The 18181-nt window shown below is 40.6% G+C and overlaps 1 long non-coding RNA gene across 1 annotated transcript; it reads left to right on the forward strand.

The window, feature by feature from the left end:
* The first annotated feature begins 13792 nt into the window (after nt 1-13792).
* LOC128630606 (uncharacterized) lies at nt 13793-17735 on the forward strand. Its single transcript, XR_008394869.1, has 5 exons — nt 13793-13905; nt 14968-15104; nt 15203-15294; nt 15372-15455; nt 17259-17735. It is a non-coding gene; the product is annotated as an uncharacterized LOC128630606 (long non-coding RNA).
* Nucleotides 17736-18181: the final 446 nt, after the last annotated feature.

Genomic DNA, 18181 nt, shown 5'->3' on the forward strand with positions numbered 1-18181 from the left:
TCAGGGCTCATACAAGCTTTTAGTCATTTAAAGTAATATCACTTTACTCTTAACTGTTCTTTGTGAGTGGTTTTTAAGATTGTTTTCACTGTAAACTGTCCTGTGGTATCTGTCATTGGTCTCTTTTGTATTACTCGGTGTCTTGTTTACATCCAGAACTGTGTGTGTAAGTGTGCACTGTAGGATCGCTATTCAAGCAACAAATTCCTTGTATACTCCAGCATACTTGGCCAGTAAAACTTATTCTGATAACTTGGGTTTGGACCTGCATGAAGTTGCCACCCTCACCCAAAATTTCGGCAAAATTGTCTCAATCGTTTGTGCTCCGTTTGTGCCCAAAAAAAATTCGTTTGTGCTGCTTCGATTTTGAAGATATTTAAAAGAATATTCATAGGTCATTCTGAGGTCTCTCAGACTCCCCATATGCTCTTAATTCACCACAAATATTCTCAATCGTTTGTGCTGCTTTTGTTTTTAAAATATTAGACATTGACTTATATGCACAAATCTCCTTGGTGTGAGCACACTTTGAGTCGAAGTGCCGAAGACTTTTTCAAGACAATTCATATCATCATTTGTTCAATAAACAATTCTCTTTACTTCATTCACTGGTCTCTCATGATTGAACTTTTCATTTATTTACAAGGAGAATCATGTTACACTTCACTCCCACCACTAGGTGTCAGGGACACTTCTGTTCTCGATGCTCTAGTGGAAATTAGTGTTAGTATAGGGAAAGTCGATATAGTTACTAAATCAAAATTCTGGCCAGTGTAAGTACAATGTTTTAACACTGTCAGTTACAATAATATTAGTTAACTTCAATCATAATGGTAAAACATTCAAGAGAGCTAAGATTGTCAATGTTTATTGAACAGAAATCTCACTGCTAATACTAATATGGCTAATGTAGCTATGAAATGCTAATTACCGCTGCACATGGTACCCATGTTAGTTTTTTTAATACATTGTGCATCTAAGGGTCCACATTACCATATTGGTCCTAATATAAGATATAATATCCTTATACATTATTACTAGATTATATTTTCCTTGTATTTTGGCAAATACAGTAATACATAAACATGTTTATACTGTACATGACATTTTTTGCATCAGGATTATTTCAGTGGGTAATTATGTTTTGCTTATGCCAGATGCCCAAGAAACCAGCAGTGGACAGGGATTCCATTTTCACAGTCCTCCCTTCATCAAAAGAGGCCATAATCCAAAATGTCAACATAGCTACTCCTAATCAGAGCATCTGGACAGAGCTTAGTGAGCAGCTAGAAAACAAGATCACTGCAAAGGCTCTATATACTTTTGTTAAATTGAACAGACAACATCTGGACTGCTTTAGGGTTTATTTATGAAGGTGATCATGAAACAAGTGGCAGTAGTGATGACACTCATTTTGAGCCAGGTCCCTTTCCCCAAGACCAAAAGATTGTGGACTTTTTATCTTGAAGTTTCATTTCAGAAATGGATTGAATTCATGCGTGTAACAGTTCATACAAAAACAAGTTCTCTAAAACACAAAAAAAGGGAATACACAATTCTGAAGTGTAGCATCTGGAAACGTGATAAATCATCACATTTGGGAAGAAGCGAAAAGCCCCTGCACATTTGTCTTTAAAAGAGCCCAGGTCTATCCATCAGCCACAGAGAAATTCATAGAAATCAGAGGCAACTGTGAGGAATGTCATGGCCACATTCACATAAAATGTGATGGAGAGCCTGAAATGAACAGCCCAATGGTGCTCAAGTGCTGAATTAAAAACACTGACTCCCTGCACACTGGCTGTTCGAAGCCTGCGATGTCTGGTAACTTGCCTGTGCAGATAGTCAAAGAACTGTGTGAGGAAAGAATGGAACCCTGTTTATGACAACGTGGCAATTTTTCGGAGCACACTTGGTAGTGTGCGGAAACATCGGCACATCCCTAATAGCAAGTGCACATAGCTGAAACATGTACTATTTTAACATGTTATTTATTCCACCGTGGCAGTTGTTCAGAGCACATTTGTAAGCATGCGAAAGTATCAGAACGTCCTTAAATAGCAAGAGAACACAGCTGAAACATTGTAATTTTTAAGTATGTAATTTATTCCACCATAGTAGCTATTAAGGGCACATTTTTAAGCGTTTAAATGTCCCTAATAGGCAGAGCATGCCGTTTTTTTTGCTGCAGGATGGTTCCTACTAGGTCTGCTAATGGGACCGCCCTCCTGACTGGCTGCCAATAAAGTCACCCGCTCCAGCGGTGCTGAGCAGCGAGATGTCACGGAGAAGAGTGTGTCCAGTTTGTCGGCGTTTCTACACCAACGTGCAGGCTCATCTCGCCCAGATTCATCAGCAGGGTCCAGAGGAACGCTGGCTTCACCTGGCGGCAGCGAGCGAGCGTGTGATATGCGGGTGCTCTGGACTGCCCGGTGTCTGCATGTGGCAAGAAAGGTTTCCGCCGGCTAGACAGCCACCTGTTCCACCTTCACCAGCTCGCCGGGGACACGGTCAGGAAGCTACTGCTCAGCGCCAAAATAAAGCTGCTCAACAACAACTGCAAGCTTTCGGTGAGGCGAAGAAATCTAAAAGTTGCAAATGTTCTGAACTGATCGAAAAGTAGCAAAACTCTCCGCAGAATTTGAGCGGCTGCAAGCGATAGTAGCCCGGAAAGAGTAGTGGCTCTGTGGGTGAGTACCTAAACTATCTCTAGGCCTATTTTTATTGTGTGTGGGCGGCGGACTCCAGGTGGTCGCCCGGGGTGGACGTCCCAGGATGAAATTTGTTTTTCTTTCACTGATCCCCCCCCCCCTTTTTTTTCTCTTTTCCAGAGCCAATGTTAAGTGTACACGGCTTGGCTGACAAGCCTCAGATATGTCCCCAAAGCCGCGGCCAACGGCAAGCAGGAGAGGAGACACGTCGAGCGCTTCCTTCACTTTATGTGGGCCAACGCAGACAGTCCCCTGGCAGCTGCTGGCTCATTACCCAAAAACACTTAAAATTTAACATAGAAGCCAATACTCACATCAACCTCTGAACCCAGTTGGAGATAGAAAAAAAGACACCAGCCGTGAGTGAGAAGCAAGGGTCCAGATTTATTGTTCCGTTCCACCACACGAGATCCACACCGATGAGAATTCTCAGAAGTGATCTGATACCCTGAGCTTAAGCTCCAGTATTTATACTGTAATTACACAGTAAATAACCCATATGTTTCAAGAAACTATGATCTCAATACCAATAGGGTTAAAAAAGAGCTATTCAACTTACCATTAGCTCAAAAAACAGGGCTTTTCAACTTACAAATATAATCAAAACCAGTAGCTTGACTCAGCTACCCTTATAAATGGCTCCTCATGGTTTTCTCTTAAAATTAAGGCCTTCCTTGCGAGACAAGAATCTTCACCATCTGAATTATGAGTAAGTTACATTTTCCTGTATTTCTAGTTTATAATTTATTTTCATATTTGCTCTATATCTCTATTTTATATATAGTTATACTGCTTGAAAAACGATTTACTGTACTTCCTACTTCATAATATCATTATATTACCCTTCTACTGTCCTACATATCCTATTATTCTGTTTTTTATAGAGTTTTCTATTATTATAAGATATTACCCTTATAATATCTTAATACTCCTTTTTATTATTCTTATAAAGTTATAATGTTATGTGTGTGTGTGTGTGTGTGTGTATGTGTGTGTATTATGTCTACATGCCCGCCCTTGACTGTACGAGAGTGTGTGTGTGTGTGTGACTATTAAACCATAGTGTAGTACTCTTAAAGATCTTTAAAGTGTAAATCCAATTTGTCAATATCCGCCAAATACCTCTTCTGTGTGTCTAGGTGCCCATCGTCATTCCTTCTTCTCCCCTTTTCTGGATCTGGACACTGATTATCAGCTTGCGCATCTAACTGCTGTTATCATGGTGCTACTTAACTATCTTCGCAGCACCCCCTCTGGAAATGGAAATGCGCAGCCAAAACCCCCCTCCAGCTTTCAGTCTGAGGAAGATGTCACCTTCTCTGACCTGGTCCCCGACCATTCTTCCCACTTCTCACCTGCCAGTCCGCCCCACTCTCAGTGGTCCTCTCACTTCACCTTTGCTGACTTTCCCATGTCCCCAGGATGCACACCATTTTCTTCCCCCCACCACTCTCCTCAAGATTACGCACCCACCAGTCCTGTGAATTATCAATAAAACTACATATTACTCATACTAAGTGTCCCTCATGTTTATTTCATGTCATTTTTATCCACAACCCAGCCCACTTGAAGTACATCGACAATGTCTTGAGAGTCCTTGAATGGATGAAATCACTGTGCCAGCGGTACAAGGTCACTCCGGCCAAGTTATTTCTGACGCGTGTTTCCAAGTTCCTCCATTAACTCGATGAGTAACTGTCCAAGGGCTGAGTTGGCTCCACGAGGCTGTGGAGTCTCCAGAGACTGCTGCAGTGGGAGTGCAGACATCTGTCCGGTCGAGTCGTGCTCCACAGGCAAGGCGTGCGAGCGGAGAAGAGTACTTACAGCTCCTGCACGGCAAACTGTTGGACGCTGTCCCTGTTTCACTGGCTGATCTGAACTTGTCCAGCAGACCCGGACATGCTCAACCATTGCATCGGGCTGCTGTGTGCTCACTTCTTTTCGGTCAGCGGACACAGGACCGGAGTCCTGCAGAACCTCACGACTGAGGAGTTTGAGAACCTCGAGAAGGCTGACTCTTTCTGATCAATGTAAGTAACTTCTGTGTATTTCACTTTTATTTCCAGGGGCTGCTGTGTTGTACATGGGGGTGTTTAATATTTTTCTTTCATTCATTGTCCTTTTCTCCCAGGTGAAGCAGCACAAACCTGCCTCTGCTTTTGGACTCGCTAAGCTAGCCATCACCAAGCTGGAGCTGAAGTGGCTGAAAGCTTTCTGCCGCCTGAGGAAGCATATGCCGGGATATGAGACTTCTGTGGGGTGGCTTTTCTTTTCTGGCACACAGGCCAGGATTTCTGCGCATGTCAAGCTTGCCCTGCGGGCACTCGTGGGAAGGGACATCACTGTGTCGGACATCCGCACAGCTCTAGCAACCTACGTAAGCATGATTAAAATGTTTTTTAACAAATTCATTCCAATGTGTTAAACGTTAAAGTGATAGAGAAATGTCTCCTGTTCACAGTGCGAACGCAAAAGACGAACAACGCATGCTCGTGACCAAGACGATGTGCTACAGCAATTAGCTGAGTCGTGGAGCTGTCGGTCAGCGAGGCGCACTCCGCCCAGTCTGCGCTAGAGTCCGCTGCGGGCATAGGTGCTACATAGGCCGGTTGTTTTTGGCTAATGGCCCTGTGTGTGTGTGTGTGTGTGTGTGTAAATATTTCATTAAAATGTTTGAACTGAATTCCCCTTGTCAAAAGTACAGTAGCATCACTCATGGCGAGACCACACAACCGAAATTTCCGAAAGTACATGGACTGAGCTCCGGGCGAAGTTCGCAGGCTTTGCCCAGGGAGAGAGCGTCAATTAGCTGAATTTTTTCCTCGTTGATTTCAATGGTTTATGCGTTCCTAGTCAGGGCAAGCTACTGTTTGTTGCACCTCTTCCATCCTCCTCCACGGTCTGAAGCCAGCTGCAGCCACCTTTTCATCACCGTCACAATCTCAGCACTTGTTGCCCTTGATATTAACGGGTTCTTTCAGACAGCATCTAATGAACATGAGGCAAAACAGTTGACAACTTCTGCAATTCGAGACACGCTAAAAAGGCTATTTATACTTCTACGTCAGACCTTTGCGTTGCCTGATGTGCACTTCTAAAGAAAACTGTAATAATGCGTCGTGTGTATGCAGACAACAGTTGTGATTGGTCATTTGTGCAAACAGAGACCCTCCCCAGGATGATAAATATATCTGAAGTAATTTCATATTCACTGAGAATAAATGTAATGAAGCAGATTACTTGTAGCTTATAATAAAAGTGCTGAGGCTTATTACACACTTATTCAAGTTACAGTTAAATAATGAATATGGGCTTAAAGTGCAGTCCCTCATCTTTAATTTAAATGTATTCACATCCACATTGGAGGAAGGGTTTAGGAATTACAGCTCTTTAATATGTAGCCCCCTCTTTTTCAAGGGACCAAAAGTAATTGGCCATTTTACTCAAAAGCTGTTTCATGGACAGGTGTGGGCTGTTCCTTCGCTATTTCATCAGTTAAGCACAGGGTAGCTGCAGGTAACAGCACTTACATTTTTGGAAATTTCTTGACTATGATATTAAAAAGTATTAGATTTGAAGACCTGCACATCACTTCAGTCATGCTACACGATGCATCAGCTATAATGGATTGTGTTCATGCATATACATCCATTCCTGGGTTTAAGTAAACTACAGCAGGGTAAACTTCTATAGAGGTAGATGGGAGACTGTTTGCATTACCATTTGCTCCAACAGTGAAAGAAAAATCCAGTATTTCCTTCCCATGACTTTCCAGGAAAGGAAAAAACTAGAGAGATAAGACTTTAAGGACCTGCAGACAGCCTGTAAGCAGGTAAAAGGTCTGGAGTTGATTCCAGGTGTGGCATTCACATTTGGAAGCTGTTGTTGTGAACGCACAGCATGCGGTCAAAGGAGCTCTCAATGCAAGTGAAACAGGCCATCCTTAGGCTGTAAAAAAAGATCCATCAGAGAGATAGCAGGAACATTAGGAGTGACCAAATCAACAGTTTGGTACAGTCTGAGAAAAAAAGAACACACTGGTGAGCTCTGCAGCAAAAAGGCCTGGATGTCCACAGAAAACAAAAGTGGTGGATGATCGTAGGATCCTTTCCATGGTAAAGAAAAACCCCTTCACAACACCAGCCAAGTGAAGAACACTCGCCAGGAGGCAGGCGTATCATTATCCAAGTCTCCCATGAAGAGACGACTTCACAAGAACAAATACACAAGTTCACCACAAGGTGCAAACCATTCATATGCCTCAAGAACAGAATGGCCAGATTAGATTTTGCCAAAAAAAAACATCTAAACAAGCCAGACCAAGCATTCTTTGGGCAGATGAAACTAAGATCAAACTGTACCAGAATGATTGGAACAGCTCGTGATCCAAAGCATACCTCATCATCTGTAAAACACGGTGGAGGGAGTGTGATGGCATGGGCATGCATGGCTTCCAATGGCACTGGGTCACTAGTAGTTATTGGTGATGTGACAGAAGATGCAATCAGATGAATTGTATGTGAATATATTGTCTGCTCAGATTCAGCCAAATTCAGTGAAGTTAATTGGACGGCGCTTCACTTTACACATGGACAATGACTCAAAACATACTGCAAAAGCAACCCAGGAGTTTTTTTAAAACAAAGAAGTGGAACATTCTGCAATGGACAAGTCAGTCACCTGATCTCAACCCGGTCGAGCATGCATTTCACATGCTGAAGACAAAATTCAAGGCAGAAAGAACCACGAACATACAACACCTGAAGACAGCTGCAGTAAAGGCCTAGCAAAGCATCACAAAGGAGGAAACCCAGCATTTGGTGATGTCTGTGGGTTCCAGACTTCAAGCAGTCATTGCCTGCAAAGTATTCTTGACCTAAGTATTAAAAATGAACATTTTATTTATGATTATGTTCATCTGTCCAATTACATATGAGCCCCTTAAATAAGGGAACTGTGTATAAAAATTGTTGCAATTCCTAAACGTTTCATATGATATTTTTGTTCAACCCCTTGAATTAAAGCTGAAAGTTGCTGGCCTAAATTTAGCCAATTACCCAAAGACACTTAAAATTCAACATAGAAGCAAATACTCACATTTGCTGTAGATTGCTGTAGATGCTGTAGGCAGATTCTGTATCGAAGAAGAGGGGGGAACCCCGGATCTCCATTCCTAGAGCGGGTGCTGCGAAGATAGTTAAGTAGCATCATGATATCAGCAGTGAGATGCACAAGCTGGTAATGAGTGTCCAGATCGAGATCCAGATCCAGGTCCAGTAACGGAGAGAGAGGGGACTGACGACGGGCACCGGCACCTAGACATACAGAAGCGGTATTAGTCAGATGTGGATAAATTGGAAAAACACTTTAAAGATCTTTAAGAGTAATACACTATGGGTTGTTAGTCAAAAAGTCGAAAGAAGTGTACGAGCTGAGGAGTGCTAAAACACACACACACACACACACCCTCGTACAGTCAAGGGCGGGCAAGTAGACATAACACACACACACAATCTCTCTCACACACACATACTATTATAACTTTATAAGAATAATAAAAAGGAATATTAAGATATTATAAGGGTAATGTCTTATAATAATAACATATATATATATATATATATATATATATATATATATATATATATATATATATATATATATATATATATATATATATATATATATATACTCTTTATAAAAATGATAAGAAGTAGGAAGTACAGTAAACTGCTTTTTCAAGCAGTATATATAATAAGAGATATAGAGTAAATCTGAAAATAAAATATAAACTAGATATACAGGAAAATATAACTTACTCATGATTCAGATGGTGAAGATTCTCGTCTCGCAAGGGAGGCCTAAATTTTAAGAGAACCATGAAGAGAGCCAGTTATAAGGGTGGCTGGGTCAAACTGCCCCCCCCTCGAGATAACAATAAGACCAAGGTCCCATTAGATTGTTTAGTCTCCTCCACTTTCTATTCTCTAGGTAAATCAAAACTGAAGATTCTGATGCGCTGGGTAACTGAAAACTCTGGTTTCTGATTCTCTGGGTGACTGAAAACTCTGGTTTCTGATCCTCTGAGTAACTGGAAACTCTGGGTTTTTATTTTCTGGGTTATTAGAAATGCCTGGGTTCTGATTTTATGTGTAAATTAAAACCCCTGGTTTCAATTCTATGTGTAAGTGAAATAGGCCTTTTCTGGAACATAAGAGTAAGGTAAATGAGCTCTTTTTTCACCCTATTGGTAGTGAGATCATAGTCTTCTTGAAACATATGGGCTATTTAGTGTGTAAATACAGTATAAATACTGGAGCTTAACCTCAGGGTATTGGGATCACCTCTGAGAATTCTCATCGGTGTGGATCTCGTGTGGTGGAACAGAACAATAAATCTGGACCCTTGCTTCTTCTCACTCACGGCTGGTGTATTTTTTTCTATCTCCAACTGGGCTCTGAGGTAGATGTGAGTATTGGCTTCTAAGTTGAATTTTAAGTGTTTTGGGGTAATAGGCTAAATTTGAGCCAACAGCATCGAGGCAGCCAAGTTGTTTATCACTAGGACCCTGCTCCTATAGGACAGCTATGATTGAATCCATCTCCATCTATTTAGATTTTCTAGAACCTTATTGGTCAATCCATCCCAGTTCTTCTGCATATATCGATCTGTGCCAAAGAAGATCCCAAGTATTCTCAGTCCCTCCATGAACACTCCTATGGGAGGTGAGGTATATTTTCCTCCTGCCATTGACCTAGAAGCAAGGCATCAGTTTTGTTCCAGTTTACACGTGCAGATGATGCGCTCTGAAAGACATCCAGGCCAGAAAACACGTGACTGATGTCATCCTCGGACCTGATTATCACCGTCAGATCATCAGCATATGCTGTGAGCTTGACTGTGGTCACATCAGATAAGTCAGGGCTTAACACTGAAAACCCTTGCAGATTTTCTCGCAGGTGTCTTAGCAGGGGCTCAATGGGATGAGTGTACAGCAGACCGGACAGGCTACAGCCTTGTGGAACACCTCTGTGCATGGAAAAGTTCTTGTTAGTGTTCCGTTTATTTTCAGCATACTGTACACATCAGTGTACAGCAGCCTAATCCATGAGATGAAGCGTCCACCAATGCCCAAAGCTGTTAGGGTCTTAAAAAGATAACCATGATCCAATCTGTCAAAAGCCTTCTCTTGACCTAGTGACACTAGTCCCATCTCTACCTTATATAGCTCTGTGAGGTGCAACAGGTCTCGCACCAGAAAAAGGTTGCTGAAGATTGAGCGTTCTGGGATGCAGTATGACTGGTCATCATGTAGTATTGTGGCTAAAAATCTTTTAAGGCGGTTTGTTAATGCCTTTGAAAAGATTTTATAATCTGTCCCAAGGAGGGAGACAGGACGCCAGTTCTTTAAGCTACCAAGGTCTCCTTTTTTTGGGTAACAGGGTAATTACAGCTCTCCTACAGCTAAGGGGTAAGACTTTTGTTTCCATACATCTGAGTATGACAAAGTGCAGGTCTGGGCCAATCAAGGACCAGAATGTTTTATAAAATTCGGAGGTCAATCCATCCAGCCCCGGTGACTTTCCGTTTGACAGTTGTTGAGCAGCTGTACTGAGCTCTTCTAAGGACAGTGATTTTTCAAGTTCGTTTCTCTCACCCTCGCTCAGCTGTGGTAGTCCATTCAGAAGTTCATCAGTTGCTTCAGGATCACATGGTTGACTATTGTACAGTTCCTCATAAAAAGATAGCGCTTGTAGAATGATGTCATCTTTGTCGGTAGTTTCTTGTCCATTGGGTAGTTTCAAGTGGCTGATGGACTTCTTCTCTCTGTTTTTTTTCTCCAGTGCAAAGAAGAAAGATGTAGATGAGTCCATTTTAGTATATTGTGTAACCTTGGCCCGCACCATGGCACCTTGATCTCTCTCTTCATACAAGTTTTTCAGAAGAATTTTATATATATATATATATATATATATATATATATATATATATATATATATATATATATATATATATACAGTGAGGGAAAAAAGTATTTGATCCCCTGCTGATTTTGTACGTTTGCCCACTGACAAAGAAATGATCAGTCTATAATTTTAATGGTAGTTGTATTTGAACAGTGAGAGACAGAATAACAACAAACAAATCCAGAAAAACGCATGACAAAAATTTTATAAATTAATTTGCATTTTAATGAGGGAAAAAAGTATTTGACCCCCTCTCAATCAGAAAGATTTCTGGCTCCCAGGTGTCTTTTATACAGGTAACGAGCTGAGATTAGGAGCACACTCTTAAAGGGAGTGCTCCTAATATCAGTTTGTTACCTGTATAAAAGACACCTGTCCACAGAAGCAATCAATCAATCAGATTCCAAACTCTCCACCATGGCCAAGACCAAAGAGCTCTCCAAGGATGTCAGGGACAAGACTGTAGACCTACACAAGTGTGGAATGGGCTACAAGACCATTGCCAAGCAGCTTGGTGAGAAGGGGACAACAGTTGGTGCGATTATTCGCAAATGGAAGAAGCACAAAAGAACTGTCGATCTCCCTCGGCCTGGGGCTCCATGCAAGATCTCACCTCGTGGAGTTGCATTGATCATGAGAACAGTGAGGAATCAGCCCAGAACTACACAGGAGGATCTTGTCAATGATCTCAAGGCAGCTGGGACCATAGTCACCAAGAAAACAATTGGTAACACACTACGCCGTGAAGGACTGAAATCCTGCAGCGCGCGCAAGGTCCGCTGTTCAAGAAAGCACATATACATGCCCATCTGAAGTTTGCCAATGAACATCTGAATGATTCAGAGGACAACTGGGTGAAAGTGTTGAGGTCAGATGAGACCAAAATGGAGCTCTTTGGCATCAACTCAACTCGCCGTGTTTGGCGGAGGAGGAATGCTGCCTATGACCCCTGGAACACCATCCTCACCGTCAAACATGGAGGTGGAAACATTATGCTCTGGGGTTTTTTTTCTGCTAAGGGGACAGGACAACTTCACCGCATCAAAGGGACGATGGACGGGGCCATGTACTGTCAAATCTTGGGTGAAAACCTCCTTCCCTCAGACAGGGCATTGAAAATGGGTCGTGGATGGATATTCCAGCATGACAATGACCCAAAACACACGGCCAAGGCAACAAAGGAGTGGCTCAAGAAGAAGCACATTAAGGTCCTGGAGTGACCTAGGCAGTCTCCAGACCTAAATCCCATAGAAAATCTGTGGAGAGAGCTGACGGTTCGAGTTGCCAAACGTCAGCCTCGAAACCTTAATGATTTGGAGAAGATGTGCAAAGAGGAGTGGGACAAAATCCCTCCTGAGATGTGTGCAAACCTGGTGGCCAACTACAAGAAACGTCTGACCTCTGTGATTGCCAACAAGGGTTTTTAAACCAAGTACTAAGTCATGTTTTGCAGAGGGGTCAAATACTTATTTCCCTCATTAAAATGCAAATCAATTTATAACATTTTTGACGTGCGTTTTTCTGGATTTTTTTGTTGTTATTCTGTCTCTCACTGTTCAAATACAACTACCATTAAAATTATAGAATGATCATTTCTTTGTCAGTGGGCAAACGTACAAAATCAGCAGGGGATCAAATACTTTTTTCCCTCACTGTATATATATATATATATAGAGAGAGAGAGAGAGAGAGAGAGAGAGAGAGAGAGAGCTTCTAAATACTAAGGAAATTGAAAAAGAGCCCTGAAATGTTAATGGAAATCATGGAAGAACTTTGAGACTGAAAAGAGAGGAGAAGAGTCTCCTAAAACTGGGGAAAAGAAAACCCTCTCAATATTATGAAACTTGGGGAACAGCATCACAAAGATGAGTTGAGACGTGTCTTTCATCAAGTCTGGTGAAATTGAGAAAGATCCAAATTGAGAACGAGGAATTCAAAGAAGCGCATCATGATTAAGAATGTGCCTTTCAAGAGGAACATGAGGAAGAGCTGATCTAGCCTGGCAACGCTGAGAAAGAGTCTTTTAAGACCAAGGATGTTGAGGAGCCTCTCAAGCCTGAGGAAGGTACGGAAGAAGTTCTCAAAAATAAGGAAGTTGAGGGAGAGTTTCTCCAAAATAAAGAAGTTGAGGACGAGGTTCTCAAAAATAAAGAAGTTGAGGAAGATTTTCTCAAAACTTAGGAAGTTTAGGAAGAGCCTTTCAAGCCTGAAGAAGTTTAGGAAGAGTCTCTCAAGACCAAAGTGTCATGATTCCCCCTTGAAGCAGCGTGCTCTAAGCGCGAATGCGTGAGCACCTGCTTTTCCGTTGTTGACCGTAGTGACATCTGGACACGTGTGTTTTGTTTATGTTTCTGTCATGTCTCCTCCCTGTTCTGTCATTAGCTGGGATTTCACGTGGGTCTGTATTGCTCTCAGCTGCTAGCGGTTTAGACGCTGATCATGTCCACATATATACCGCGCGCCTCCCAGCACACAACGTGGAACATTATCGTAGAGTTAGTTTAGTTCGTATCGTATCGTATCGTATCGTAGTCGTAGTCGTAGTCATAGTCACGGTCCATTTTTAGAGTTAGTTCGCGCTGGATTATCCGCTCCCAGTTCCTCGTCATAGTTCGTTTCTCGTTTTGTTTATCGACCCTGTTTTCCGTGACCATGACCTAGATTCCAGCCTTGCCCCGTGTATGCCTGTTTTCCAATCGCCTGACCTCTTGCATGTTTGCGGATTACGTTTTGGATCACGTTTTGGATTTGTCTGCCTGTCTCTCTTTCAAATAAACAACTGTTCATCCTGCACTTGCATCCGTCCTATCTCCGCTCCGTCACGATACGTGACACAAAGAAGGTGAGGAAGACTTTCTCAAGACTTAAGAAGTTGAACTGAAAGGAAGTGTCTCAGGTATGAAGAAGTTGAAGGAGAGGTTTAAAAAATAAGGAACTGGATGAAGTGGTTCTCAAAACTGAGGAAGTTCAAGAAGACCCTTTCAAGCCTGGGGAAGAAAAGGAAGAGTCTCTCAAGACCAAGGAAGGTGAGGAAGATTGCTACAAAGCTGAAGAAGAGTCTCTCAAGTCTGAAGAAGTTGAGGAAGAGCGTCTTCTCTTCTCTCCACTTTGGCAGGAAAACCATCCATGAGCTGCAGTAAAATGTAGCCTTAGTGTTTGTTGATACAGTGGGGGTCATGATGTCTGAGTCCAGCAGCAAGAATTGACCATTTTACTCAACTGGCCAGGTTGGTACACCTGCTGAATAAGATGTTTGAAACCTATTTGACTTGTCGAATAGAGTGCTTTTCAGTACAGAATCTAACTAGAAAGATTACTGGTAGATCAGAGAGAATAGTCGGGAACATATAAAAGGATTTGAAAACATCTTTTCCTACATCTTTGTGGGATTATATAACCGACTTTAAGTCCGGCAGTAACACACAGGTCTTTTTTCCAGAAGTGTACTTAACTCCAGAGGTAGCTCAAATAAAAAATGGAGACAATGTAAACATTTTGTTATCTTTTAAAGGCTTGCAAAGTCTACCGTTTTCCATGGTGAACAAACAAAATGCATATATTTCCTGTGTAAAGTCCTACTTTGTCGGACATCTAAGGGGGAGGAGGCATACAGAATGGAGGACTCATTTCTTGACCGGGAGATAATGAACCTTCATGGCAGTTATTGTATAAAAACCCTCTACCAAAAAGTTCTGTTGACTTACAGTGGCGGATTTTACGTTGTGCATTACCAACAAAAGTGTTTTTGTTTAAATGTAAATTTGCACCGTCTCCACTGTGTACTTTGTGTGATGAACTCGATACTGTGCTTCATGTCTTTTGTGAATATTGTAAATTATCTCCGCTCTTTAATCTATTGTATACAATGTTTCGTAGTTTGGGGATCATTTTCTCTAAAACAGGGTTTATTTATGGGGTAGATATTCTCGCTACAGGCAGGAAATCTGTACCTATTCGGATTTTTTGGTCGTCAAGCAAAATTAGCCATTTAGAAGGCTTACAAAATGGGATTGGAAGGGAAAGAAGTAAACATGGTTAAATTATCTAAGGCCTTGGTTGAGTCTAGGATTAGATTAAAGTACAAATTTTACCAAATGAATGGTGATCTTCCGATGTTTGAGAAGAAATGGTGTGTAAACAAAGGGGTGACTTATAAGAGGCGAGAATCTCTTTTTCAATTGGTAATGGTAGTTAAAACAATGTGTTCTGTATGTTAAGGTTTTTTTAAATTGTAGAATAAATTATATTTTAAAAGTCAAAGTCTCTCTCTCTTCTCTCTCTCCCCATAGATGTGTCGTTATCTGTAGCATCCCTGCTGGTGCCTCTACAAATTACACCTGCAACATGAGGGGTCGTCATGTGAACATCATTCCCGATGTTATCCAGGCTCTCACGCTCTGTGAAGTGGAAGTCTATGGGGTTCCAGGTTACACTTTTGCATCCAGTTCACAATTTCATATACGTTTGAAGTCAAATTAAGTTTTACAACAGCTGCTAAATGTCAATACTGTTAATTTTTTTTAGTGCCTGTTACTAAGAGGGCATTTCTGAGATTGAAGTTTAACAGCAGTGAGGATCTTATGAACCCTACTGTGAGGGACAAAATTCTTCAAAAGGTTTGTGTTTATGACATGTATGGTAGATTCATACATACACAAATAAATAAATAAATAATAGTACTTTTTCATCATAGATGATATCTGCCAATGTCCAGCCTTCAGTGCGTCAGATCCGTTGGACTAAGGAACCAGAGGTGGAAAAAGAAACTTAAAAAACGGTAGGAAATATCACTACTACTACTGCAATAATAATAATAATACAACTACTTCTACTGCTAATAATAGTAATATAGCCATAAGAGGCAATCTGTGGGGTCCAAACACTCCCTGCGTATAGCACCCCCAGTGGCCAGTTCTTGTCAAGATTCATAGAACAATAGAGACCATATGTGAACTTTCTTACACATCACATTTTGTGATGATAACTCAACGCTAGTTGTGTAACCTACCTACTGAAAGCCGACTGGCAGAAGGCAGACTTTTTTTTTTTAATGTAATTCAGTTACAGATTAGCAGAAAGCGCACAGCAAATTCTGCTCAATTGGAATTTTGGTTCCTGAGAAACAGCTATTTGAACTTAACGCTGACCCTTATGAACATGAACAGCACGCCCCAGGTAGCCAATTTGAGTGAGATTGCATCAGATACTGTGGGGTCCTTCCCTGAACTTTATATTCAAGTTTTGTGGCAATAGCTTAATGGGAAACTTTTCAATTATCTGATAGGCCAATGACAGGCATGTTTTTTTTCAGTAATTAAGTCATTATGAGAATCTATTATAGATTAACACATACTGTATATCTACCATACCAAATTTCAGCTTGATCAGACATACAGTTCCTCATAAACAGCTATCTGATCTTAGCTCTGCTCCCTTTGTATGACCAAATTTGGCACATAGCAAAAAATGCTAAACTAACTTTTGCCAACTAGTGCTAGGATGTTTGGCCTAGCTTCAGAAATTTGGTGACAGTCCTCAATAATTAATTTTTGGTGTGATGCTCACTAATTATCAAAAACATGTTGACATTTGTAAACAGCAACATCTCACTTTCCTGGGTAATGGGAGGGAGTACTACAACCCCAATTCCAAAAAAGTTGGGATGTTATGAAAAATGTAAATAAAAACAGAATGCAATGATTTGCAATCTCATAAACCCATGTTATTCATGATAGAACATAAAAAACAAATCAAATGTGTAAACTGAGGAAATGTAGCATTTAAAGGAAAAAAAATAGGTAACTTTGAATTTATGGGCGCAACACGTCTCAAAATAATTTGGGCGGGGCAACAGAAGGCTGGAACAGTAAGTGTTACTAAAAAGAAACAGCTGGAGGAACATTGTGCTACTAATTATGTTAACTGGCAACAGGTCAGTAACATGATTGGGTATAAAAAGAGCATCTTGGAGAGGCAGAGTCTTTCAGAAGTAAAGATGGGCCTCTGTACACCAATCTGCGAAAAACTACATCTACAATTTGTGGAACAATTTCAGAATAATGCTCCTCGATGTAAAATTGTGAAGGCTATGACTATCTCATCTACAGCACATCATATCATGAAAAAATTCAGAATCTGGAGAAATCTGTGGCCCAAGTCTCTTTCCATAAATCTTAAATAAACACCTCCTTATAGATAGCTTCACCATATCAATGACTAAAAGTTTTTATTAAAGTAGTACAGCAACAAATCTGTTTATTATTAGACTTTGATTATGTGGAATGTTTGCCAGAGAAGTCTCTGTGAATGATTTGCTATCATAGAAAGGATAACTTATTACAATGAGCACGTTAATATAAACCTGAGATATGAATTGCAGCCTTCAGACCTTCTGACCTATCAGATTCCAGAGTGCAACAGCAGTGTGATATAATTTGTATTAAATACACTAAAATCTCTCTTGATAGTTATATGAAATTTGCAGAACATCAGTTTACTGTTACTTATTTATTAATTCATTGATTTATTTCTTTTACCTGAGTGATATCACTGTCAAGAATTTTGTCATTCTGACTTACAGGTGGCAGAAATATATCTGAAACAACAAGAAAAAGATGAAGTGGAAGAAGAAGAAGAAGTGTTCAAAGAACAAAAAGAAAAAACATCAAATGTGTGAGGTTTGGGTGTAGCACTTGAAAATACTAGCTAACTGATGTTATAGGTTTATTAATTAGAAGTACTAGAAGTTTTTTAGTTTATTTGTTTGGGAAATGTATCTATGAAAAATTACCACAGGGTTTGTACAAGGTGCTTGAATTTGGCATTTGGAAATATAAGTACTGGAAGACCTTAAATAGCCTTTTTTATGTAACAGTGGTTAAAAAGTGCTTGAATGTTATTTATTTATTGACTTTTTATCAATCACTTTAAAGGGTTTATTTTCAAAAGAACACGAATACAACCCTTTCACTCAAAATATGACTCCCCGCTGCAGCCCCTCCTCCTCCTGCTGTTCACTCATTCATTTTAACAGGCTTCGGACCACTTCTCAGACCCCTTTAGCAACCTTTAGCGACATATCTAGAGACTTTTCAGACAAACCTTAGCTACTTTCCGTAGAAGAGAATGGCCAGTACTGCCTGGTGAGTGCGAGGTCCTGCTTTCAGAAACAGAAAAAATATGTAAATGAGAACAGCTTTATTGGGAATTCGGCTGTATTAAAATTCAGCATGTGAGCACAGAGAGTAGGATGTATTATAAAGGGCTGACTCTAGGCAGAGTGAAAATACGATGCAATGGTGAAATTATGGTGAAAATGAAGCAATGACTGGGAAAATACAAATTTAGTCCATCACGGCTGGGAAAAGGGGCTATATTAAAATGGTTGTTTAAAAAAATATATATATTTATTATTATTATTATTATTATTATTATTATTATTATTATTATTGTTATTAATATTTTTTTGGAAATGAAGGATATGTTTGAATGACATCTCTTGTA

Source organism: Ictalurus punctatus, unplaced genomic scaffold (genome assembly GCF_001660625.3).
Source record: "Ictalurus punctatus breed USDA103 unplaced genomic scaffold, Coco_2.0 Super-Scaffold_100058, whole genome shotgun sequence".
Classification (NCBI taxonomy): domain Eukaryota; kingdom Metazoa; phylum Chordata; class Actinopteri; order Siluriformes; family Ictaluridae; genus Ictalurus; species Ictalurus punctatus.